The sequence below is a fragment of the Adiantum capillus-veneris genome, chromosome 27 (assembly GCF_014529385.1).
Source record: "Adiantum capillus-veneris isolate H3 chromosome 27, ASM1452938v2, whole genome shotgun sequence".
Taxonomy (NCBI): domain Eukaryota; kingdom Viridiplantae; phylum Streptophyta; class Polypodiopsida; order Polypodiales; family Pteridaceae; genus Adiantum; species Adiantum capillus-veneris.
In genome coordinates, this window is record NC_140957.1 from 54,703,164 (window position 1) to 54,714,708 (window position 11,545).

The following is an 11,545-nucleotide window of genomic DNA, read 5'->3' on the forward strand; positions in this document are numbered from 1 at the left end:
TATAAAGGTTTTAAATCATCTAGAAGCAAAATCAACCTTACAGAAAAGAAATCAAAAGTTAATTGGTCATTCAAAGTCTTTGATGCTTTAAATAGCTTTGTGTTAGACAATTGCTTCTCACGGATAGGGTCGGATATATACCGACAAACTAAAAAAATCCCAATGGGATACTCATGTTCTCCTTTATGGTGCAATCTATAACTTGCTTGGTTTGAACTCAAATATGTTAGAAAATTATCCAGACTCAATAAATTTGATATGCTTTTAGCTTTTATACATTCGAATCGGTATATGGATGATCTCCTATTCATTAATAACACATATATTACACAATGCATGAATCACAACAAACCTTTGTCCTATGAGGACCCCTGCACAATATATCCATTGGATATCAAGGCATATACTACGGAAACAACATGGAAAAAAGATGCATTACCAGGATACCAAGTATCTTTCATACAAGCAGCCACCAATCACCCTACGCAATTAGCATAGAAAGTGTATGTGTCATAGTTCTTACCCATTATTTATAATTCTTCATGCGTGGTTACATCATTTAATGATCTACATTGGCTAAGCTTTATGTTTACTTCTAGCGGATTCAAAAAAGCCCGCATCAGAACATTAATCACACAGTTTCTCTTAAGAGATAACTTCGCTGGTATCAAATTCAAGGCCAAATATTTAATAAATATACTGCACGAACAAGAAATAGAACATGATATACATATTCTTGGTAATATTGTGATAAATATCTCTGAAACAATTGGTTTGAATGTAGGATAATAATTAGCAAAGCGAAGACACACAATGAAAAGGAAGAATGACGGGCAGACAAACCGTTCCAGCACACAACATGATGGCATCTTTTTATCCCATTTGTAATTCGTTAAGATGATTTAAACTTACTTTTTAGTTCAATAAAAGTTTGGTACATACCCCTACATTTTCTTTGGAGAATGGGAGGGATACAATGACATATGTAAAAAAAAATTTTCCTAGATAATAAACATTGCAAGACAACTTGTCACCTAATGTGTTAGTCTGGAAAGCAAAGAAAATATTGATACAATATCAAGTAAAGAGATCACTTAGGAATTGAAAGTTAGAAATTCATAAAGAGAACTCAATTTTTAATCATTGGCGGGGAATATGTCCACATGGTGGGCTATCCCCCACCAAGTGGGCATACTCCTAGGGCTGGGAGTGGGTCTCTCTCTCTCTCTCTCTCTCTCTCTCTCTCTCTCTCTCTGTGCCCTAGCCGTTCCTCTCTCCCCCCACCCCAAGCCTCCCCCCTTGGGAGGGGCTGCTCTGTGGGGGGCGTTAAGCCATAGCTTGCCCCCCACTCGACTCAGAAACCTGTTTTGGTCCTGCTCGACTCAAAAACGCCCTGGCTAAACTGTTTCGGCCCTACTCAACACATAAATTCCCTACACGACTTGGCTCAGGATTCAGACCTACTTGACTATGTCCTAGTTCTAGGATCTGGTTTCGGCTCAGGTCTCGGCCCTGCTCGACTCAGCTCTGGTCGGTTCGACTACTGGTGTTGGCTAAGACTGCTCAACTAAGCTCTGGCTTTGGCTCTGGTTTTGGCTCGGCTTGACTACGGGTCTCCGCTCGGATTGCTGGACTAAGCTCTGGATTTGGGCTTTGATTTTCGGCCCAGGTCTTGGCCCTGCTTGATTAAGTTTTGGTTGGCTCGACTACTGATTTCGGTTCAGGCTGCTCGACTAAGCTCTCGTTCTTGCGACCTGTATCCTGATTTAGGTATGCTTTTTCAATTAATTAGGGGTTCTCGCACAAGCCTCGACCCTCTCATCCCCAAGCCCACAGTTCTCTGCCCGAAGCCCAGAGTTCTCTGAGGCATACAAAACCCTAATCTAAGCACGGGTTCCCACAGAACTTCGGTTTTGTGTGTGCACTCAACAAGAAGACGATTAGCATCAGAAGCATGACGACCAAAGCCAACACTCTGAAGAGCTTTGCAAAAACACGACCAAGCTTTGTTGCCCTCTTAGCAGCACCGAGTAAATCTGACCGAATCGAATGCCTTCAAGTAGATCTTGATCGGGTCGTGGAAGAGAATCGCGACCTCAAAGCTCTCCTTAGCAAGATTGAGGCACGATTTGATTCCATGGTCAATCTCGCCACCAACAAAGTGAAAGAAGTTGAAGCCAAGGCCATCGAAACACACTCGGCAACCTTTGCAAAGGTGAAGACAAGTGTCACAGTAGAGCTTCAAGAACAATGACTCGAAGAAGAAAATACCCTCAAGATATGCATTGGTGGGCTACCCCAAGCATGGGAAACAACCAGGATCCACTTCTTGGAACGCATCAACTTCCTCAACGAAACTCTCAACCAATCAAGCTTGACTACAATGCAATAGGTTGTATCACCTCGAGAGGCCCTGACATGCCTATACCAAGTGGGCATGCCATCCTTGAATTCGAAAGTAGGGAAGGTCAGCTCAAGATTCTCCAACAATCATGTCTTCGCAAAGACACCAAGTTTTGGATTGCAAAAAAACTTACCCCACTACAACTCAAACACAAAAGTAAAGAGCTCAAGAAGGTACATGAAGCCCACAAATAAGGCATATGGGCAGTCTCTCGAGGTGGTAAAGCCATCATTCAGGAGTTTCAAAATCCCAAATCGGCTCTCCCCATAGCTGATCCCTCATAGGTTTTGTCTTTTTCATCTTCCCAATGTACCCTCTGTCCTTAACTGATATGTATCAGTGCGATTTGCTACAAACGCCACCATTATAATGCTTGTTTTTGGTCTCATTGGTCATATCTGACCTCCATGGATGATAATTCAATATATCTATCTATTTATCTATCTCTCTCTCTCTCCCTCTCTCTCTCTCTCTCTCTCTCTTTGAATCCTGGATGTTAGCATTGTAAGCAACACCTTATTTTTTACCCTCTCTCTATGTCTCTAACCCAATCCCTATCTCTCTATACATAGTAATATGGGTAAAGACAAGGTCTTTTTGAAAATAGGATCTCATTCTCCTTCTTTTTCTCACCAAGTAGGCATACTCCCAGGGTTGGGGGTGGGCCTCTCTCTCTCTCTCTCTCTCTCTCTCTCTCTCTCTCTCTCTCTCTCTCTCTCTCTCTCTCTCTCTCTCTCTCTCTCTCTCTCTCTCTCTCTCTCTCTTAAATTTGTAGCCAGTACCTCAATGTTTACTCCCCATAAAAAACTTTTTTTTACTCTATTTTTTGATAAAAAGTGTGCGAAATATAATCACCTCCAAAGAATCTTCTCGTCCTCTCTATATAACTATCTCTGTCCATCTCACTTTCTCTCTATCTCAGGTAATCCTGACCGAGATATGGAGAAAATCTATGTCAATACTTTTTGAAAAACATGTATTGGGGTGGTAAAGACGTGATTACATCCACATTTCTCTCTCTCTCTCTCTCTCTCTCTCTCTCTCTCTCTCTCTCTCTCTCTCTCTCTCTCTCTCTCTCTCTCTCTCGCTTACATAATGGAAATCCAAGCTAAATGGGGAATGGAGTGTAACTCAAAGAAGCTCAGTTACTGTAAACATTGAACGTGGATGGGGACAAATAAAAAATGTTAAAAAGTATTGAAGGCATCGTGAGGTGCAGGCCTGATAAGAAAATCAGAAAGCTGGCGCCTTACACTGAGTGTATTGAAATCACCGAATGGTGATCTGGTACGCTATACGTATAAACACGTAGGCGTGGAAATTGGAAACGAGCGCATATGCATAAGTGCTCTTCACACGGTAAGATGATGCCATTAGGAAAAATATGGACTCTCCTTGGGCGTTTTTGATTAGTGAAGGCTTAAGGGAGAACCAATGAGAGGGCTCTTGGGATATCACCTAGAGGGGGAGGAATGGTAGCGGTGCAGCCTAATTGTCTCTCTTCAATGCTTGGTTCTTAGAGAGAGGTGGGAGGTAGGCTAGGGGGGGGGTAAATAGGAGGAAAGAGGTGTCATAAAAGAGGGAGGGACCCCAAAAAAAAAAATGCACATGCTTAAAAACCCTAAAAAATAATTTTTTTCTTAAAGTTTCAAAGTTGACTCATTTGCCTCCAAAACTGTCCCAAAACATAAACTAACTTAAAAAAGTCAATTTTCCCCCCCAAAATCCACTTTTCTCTCTCTCCCTCACTACTCTTCTCTCCCACACTCTCCCTCTTCTCCCTCCTCCCATTCTCTCTCTACAGTCAAGGCAGCCATAGCCAAAAGCTTTCCACCACTCTCTTCCTCTGTCCATAGCTCCCCCTTCTCTCACACCTCCATCAACCCTCTACAGTCCCACACTCCATAGCCCACAGCTCCACTATCCTCTCTACCTCTCTACCTCTCTCTCCTCCCCTCTTTCTCTATCTCCACTATCAAAGCCACCATAGGAGCTCATGTCACCCTCCCCTCAGCTCCTCATTCTCTCTCCACAGTACCCACACACAATAGCCCACAGCCTTGCCCCTCACCTTCCTCCCACCCATTTCAAATCCCTTCCTAAGCCCAACTTCCCAAGCATGTCCACGCATAGACGGCCCAAACCAGAGATAGAGGAGATTGTGTTGCACAACAAAAAAAATTCAGAGGTGGTATGGATCCCACAGGTATTCAATAAGGGTTCATGGGTCTACATGCAACCGTACCGTACGATGTCGAGGCGTATTGGAACGTCATTGAAAGGGAAGAAGTCCGGAACGGTGGCCATCATGCAACACGTGTACATTGTAGCTGAGATCCACCTCAACAGAGCTTCAACTCAATTTGCACCTCATTGTAAGTCATCATGGTTTAGCTATCCCATGCATATGTCATGTTTACGTTTATGCGATCATTATGTTTGACTAAGGGCATTTGTAAAGATGTTTTTCCATCCAGCTTAGTTGAGGAGCAGCCGCTTGAGTGCCTCTCAGGCACGTTCATGGTTGTTCATGCTCACATTGGGGAGCTTATGTTTCCTAATGTCTCATCGAAAAAAATTACCGAGCATCGAATATTAATGTACTCCCACAAGTACGTGGTGCCGAAGTCAAGCCAAAGCTATCATAGGTTAGAAGCCGTGGAGACACCCTCATTGCAGAGTGCAGAATGGCCAACTCCAAACCATTGGGCCTTTCTTTCTTTCAAGCGCAAGGTGCTACAAGATTTCCAAGGGTCCCTAAAGTTTGGTAAGGCAACCAGATCGGTGGGGCTCAGTTGGCATTGTCCCATTCATTTGTTTGTGCATGCATTCCGCTCTCTGTCGATTGTAGAAACACCAACAATGTTTGTTTGCAAAGAAGTTGACATAGATGCAATGGACACCATTCTAGGTGTCAATTGGGGCTATGTTGACGGTTTGCATGATGGTGACCATTATAAGTGCAATGTGTCTCCCACACAGCTTTGCCTTCAGTATTTGAAAGCAAGGTGCACCTTGTATGCACGGTTTAGCTATGAGAGGTGGATGCACAAAAGTGGCAAATGGATACCCTTGTAGCTGATAGCCGAAGAGGTTCAATCCTTTGAAATTTGTGTCCGCATGCCTAATAATGAGGTGGAGGTGGCTGCATTGAATCCGCATTGGACTCTTGCCAATCTTCGGGAACACTTTGTCATAATGGGATTCGAGGATGTCGGCAATGCAAGTTTCAAACTGGAACAACGCAAGGTTTGCCTTGTGCTTAGCTACCTTTTCTTATTTTTTGTGGGAATTTGTATTTTGATTGCCCATTTTTTGGTTGTGTACATTGGAAGGCGGATGGAGGCCACTATGCTTGTTTACAAAGATTGCGCTACAAACGAAATCATCTTGTCTAAGTGAATTGGCTTGTAACTTTAATCGTTTATATTGAAGCGGTCCGGGGCGGGCAACAAGAAGAGCAACCTCTAGACACCCTTCAAGGCTCCCGTGCTGCTCAATGGGGCTGGGGCACAACACAACACAAACCAAAACAACAAACCCCCAGCCAAATCCCAACTACATAAGGGGCACCACCTAGTTTAAGAGCGAACTAGGACGCAAAAGAGGAGAATCATTAGAGCAACCCACAACAAGCAAGGAATTGACACTAACCCTAACACCAATGGAACACTCTCACACGCTAAAACACGAGAGAGAGAGAGAGAGAGAGATGGTGCTCGGGCTGCTTTGAAGTGTATCGTTAATGATCAAGCAAACATAAATATATATATGTAAGAAAGAGAGAGAAGGGGGAAGGGGGTGCTTGTTGCACTAATGCCTTCTTACAAATCTGTCATGACCAATCAAAGTGAGATTAGTATTTGTTCAACATAGCCTGAGTAAATTACACCACAACACATCACAAGAAAAAAACCACCCCAATCACTGTCTTAAGGCCAGGGGAGTCCTCTCCACCCTGTCGCCCTCTTACAACATGTGGGATTTATGGCTAAATTGATAACAATACCCGGAGACAAGCTATCAAGAACTTAAATAAAACACCTAGACACTTACACATCATTATTGTCCATGACTTCACGTTGGGAGGGAGACAAGGTATCCATGCTTAGTCCAAATTCACCCTCCTTGATTCACCAAATGTTGGGCTTACACTAGTAGGAGAAATGATAGATTTCCTACTCTCAATTTAATGATCACTCTCTCTTACAATGGCATAGAGTTCCCTTGCTAATCACCCCTAATACAACACATACATATGCCTAATGCCAATGAGATTTCACTCAAGAGCTCCTTCTCAAGAGGTTGAGCTTGGCTTCTCAAGCTATAGCATAGTGCTCTTTCTTCTCCCCCCTTTTGTGCTAGCTACACCCTCCTTTTATAGCAATTTTGAAGGCTAGGGTTACTCCTCTAACCATGGTTGGGTTAGATTTTCAACAATTTATCTAATTTCTTTTGCTTGGAATTATCAAGAAGTTGGTGGGGAAAGAGAGAGGAGAGAAATGGAGGTGATAGGACTTTTCATAGTGGGTTAGTGTTAGTAGAGTTAGTATTAATTTACAAATGGAATTGGATATTTACAATGGGAGTATCCATGTAGGATACAAATAAGGAAGAAAAACTCTTAAGAGGTAAGAAAAGGTGGATTTCTTACAAGGTTGATGCTCCAAGTGTCTTGAGTAGGGCCAATTTTGACGCTTGTTGACGGTCCACTAGCTTTGACGGTACATTTTTTCTCCACTCTTGACCTTTCTTGAGAGACAAGGTAATTGAAGCTGAGTAATCAACCACCATGATGCTGTATTTTAAGAGAAGAGGCTGAATTTTGTGGTTTTTTTGATAGATATGGGTAATTTGGAGGAGGAAAAATGAGACTAGGTGGTCAATTTTGGAATGGAATTGTGTGTGGGAGGTATGAGTTCACCATGGTTTCTCTTATTCTTCAAGGTTGAGGAGAAGGTGAGTAGGGTGCAAAGAGGAGTGGTGAGAGAGGTGGGGATGATGAGTGGAGAAGTGTGTGTGAAAGAGGAAAATGATAAAGTGGAAGAGAGAGTGTGGCTGCATAGCATGGGAAAACTGGGGTCCACTAATAAAATCATAGCTCACAGCTCGTAGCTCAAAAAAATATGAAAAAATTTAAGGCAAAAGTTTAGCCCACGAGCTACAACTTTTGTTTGTATCACCTTTTCAAATTCGGAGAGCAAGTGAACTTTAAAAATTTAGCAAAACCGATCGTTTTTTTCCACTGCACAAGGTCCTTTTGGGGTCCTTCTTTGGATGATTCTTTTGAATACCTCTAAGAGTGAGCCCTCCATAGTGCATGTATGCATGCCACCTACCCTTGACCTTATTTGGTAGGTCTATAATTGAAGATATTGTTGAGATCATGATATAAGTGAATAGTACAACTAACAAAATCAAATATTGAGGGATCTAAAAAATATATACATGTCAAATATAAATAATATAAGTGGAAAAAATATAAAGGGGTCAAAAGAAATCTCTCTCATTATGAGGCTACCATAAAAAGATAAATATTTTTGGTGTTCTAATTTTTTAGAAAAAAAAACAAAATAGATGTAGGAAGGGAAAAATCACAATAGTGAAAAAATATACACATAAATAAAACTAGTTTTTTTAGATTTTTGTTGGGGTGGAGTTACAACAAATATAAGAGAAGCTTACATTAAAATATTTCTATATGGAATAAAGAGTATGAAAAATGGTAAGAAAAATTGTGGTAATGGTGAGGCAATGTACAGAGCATAAATAACACACACCTAGGTAGAAATATTTAAATAAATACCAAAATAATTATGAAAAAATCTTTTATTTAGGCCCTATATACAAAGAAATATTTACATACGCATGGGCCATAATATACTTATATTTTTTATATATTTTTTGTTTTTTTGGCTCGACTAGCCCAATGACTAGCTAATTGAGGGTTTTTTATTTGAGTAAGGAGATATGGGAAAAGTCCCCTAACTCACACGCACCTATATACAGTGAAAGGGTGAGGGTAACCACAATGTTTGAGTGATTTGATAGGGTGAGATAACTCACTATGGCAATTACAGAGAGCCGAAAAACGGCTATCATTAGCCCTCCCCCAAGATGATGGTATATTTATGTACCATCATAAAGAATCTTTTCCAAAGAGAGTGCTTCAGAGTCCTTGACAAGATCTTCATTGTTTGGCCCCTTGGAATTTTTGTTTGTGTTACACTCATGCTTCATGGAACAATACTTACATGGGATAGTTGCCTTTTGCTCTGGTAGATCCTTTGGTAGAAGGCGACTCAAGTAAGGCTTCAAGCGATGGCCGTTTACCTTCCTGGAGTGCTCTTTCCCATTCAAGTCCATAAGTTGATAGTAACTTGAATTGAAAGCCTTCTTGACTATGTATGGCCCCTGCCATCTTGTTTCAAATTTGGCATCAAAACGATTATCGAGTCGATTGTCATACCTTAGCACAAGATCTCCTTCATTGATGCCTTTGTCCTTCAGTTTCTTGTCAAGCTTCTCCTTTGTCTGTGTGGCTTTCCTCTTATAGCACTCGTATGCTGCTTCTCTTTTCCACTCAAGCTCAGCTAAGGTAAGAAGTCGATCCATCCATGCTTCTTGATCATCTTGTGCTGATTTGCCATGAAGTCGCATTGTTGGAATGTTTAGTTCAATTGGCTGTAAAGCCTCTTGACCATAGACCAAGTGAAATGGTGTGAACTCCGTGGCTTCCCTATATGTGGTTCGATACGCCCACAAGGCACCATCCAAGAAGTCATCCCACAACTTTGTCTTGTTTTTCACCATCTTTCTAATGATGCCTGCAATGACACCATTAGCTTTTTCTACCAAACCATTTGATTGGGGATAGTAGGGTGTACTGTGACGATGTAGAATGCGAAGTTCTTCACAGACTTCTGTGAGAAATCCCTTTCTAAACCCTGGACCATTATCAGAAACAATCTCCAAAGGTGTGTCAAATCTACAACAAATGTGAGTGTAGACAAATTTGCTCACTATCCTCTCATTTACCTTTGCCACACTTTGTGCTTCCACCCACCTAGTCATATAGTCTACAGCCACTAGAATGTAGAGTTTACCATTTTTTGTCCTAGGCAGAGGACCCATAGCATCAATGCCCCACTTTTCAAAGCGTCCATTTGCAAGCACAATTTGCCTTGGACCATAAATCAATCTTCGATTCCCATTTACTTGACAATTGTGACAACTTTTACACCAATGTTGGACATCCACATGCAGACTTGGCCAAACATACCCCGCAAGCAAAATCTTCTTCACAGTTAATTCTTGGGAAAAATGACCACCACAGGCCTCTTCATGAAAACCTTTTAGAATGGCTGGAATTTTCGCGATAGTTGGTACTCTTCTGCACACTTTATCCTTCCCTCTTTGATAGAGGGAGCCTTCTAGGAAGAGATACATGCTTGCCTTCTTCATGAGTCTCCTCTTCTGAGCTTTTGTGAAGTTTGGTGGAAACTCACCCTCCAAAATGTAGCCAATGATGGGAGCCAATGACTCCAATCCTTGGTACCTCGGTTGCTTCACAGCAGCCGCCACCATGATGACCTGCACTTCTTTCTTTACACATGCAACGGCTTGTTGTGCAAGTAAATCAGCATCTTCATTTTGTTTCCTAGGAATATGATATAATTGCACCTCCTCAAATTGATTAAATAGCCTACGGATGGTATGAACTTTGGCCCTTAGTCTTTCATTTTTGCATGCCCAAATGCCTAAAATCTGCTTCACAATGAGAAGTGCATCCCCTTTTACCATGAGACGTTGTATACCATGGCCAATGCATATTTTTAAACCATGAAGTAGTGTGTCATATTCTGCTTCATTGTTGCTAGCTGAACTTGGTAGATTGAACTTCTCTTTCATGACCACCTCTCCACTTGGGTTGAGCAACACTAGCCCTCCCCCTGCTTTTCCTGTGGCGCGACGAAAAGCTCCATCAAAGAACAAGGTAAAAGCATTAGGAATACTTTTTGGTGGTGGCAATGGTAGGGTCTTTACTTCAGGCACCTTAATCTCCTTTTCATGCACCCTATAAGTGAGAATCCCTACCAATTGTGCACGCACACTATCTTCTACCTTGAAAGAGTATTGAAACTCTTGCAACTCCATAATCCACTTTGAGATCCTAGTACTAAGATTCATTTGAGATGACACCCAAGGGAACAAATTCTCTGCGGTGAGGATTACAAAAGGTTTTGGGAGCAAGTAGGATCTAAACTTCCTTATCGCAAACATGAGAGAAATCATCATGAGTTCTGCCTCCGTGTAGCCTCTCTCTAAAGCATTTGTGCGCTCCTTGCCGCACTGTCGAAGCAAGGGACTTGCCAATACACCGTGTGCGAGCCACAAACGGCTCCAAGCACACAACAAGCCTAAACTAGCAAGCTCAAGAGAGCAAAGGGTGTGTCACTCACCGCTCTACGCTCGTCTTCGTGGTGGATTCCTTGCCGCGATGAAGAAGAAGCTGCAGTCGTACCGTGCTCAACCGCTTCGCCACCGTCGTGCCTTCGTAATGCTCGATCGCACACACACTCTCGCTCTCTCTCTCTCTCTCTCTCACACACACACACAAGGAGGTGAAGAAGAAGAAGATGGAGATGGAGCAAGAGCACTCTTCTATTGCACAAATGAGAGAATGAGTAAAAATTAGGTTTAGTTGGCTTTTATAGGAGCTCACCCCATTCACACTTGGGCGCCCATGCTTAACCAACTAATCCCTTGAATGTCCAAGTTAAAGTGCACCTCTCATCGACGATCACTCTACCTTTCCCTATTGGTCCGACAAGCCCGTTACCTGACTCTAAATAATACAACGTTTATAGATCATAGGGTGTCCGTGTGCCGTGAGGGTTAACATGCCCCCCTTCCTGATGTAGATTCCATCCTCGGAAGCTATTGAGTTGAAGCTGGTTCGTCGAGGTGGAAGAGCATTTGAGATGAATGTCCTTAGCCTTCTTCAGCCACTGCAAAATCAAACAACATTGGCACAGTAATTGCATTCTCTTAAAAAGCATATGCAGTTTTAGGTAGACACATTGATTGGTCAAAGAATTTCAAACAATTTGGTAGCAATGAACATTAAATTGCAATGTA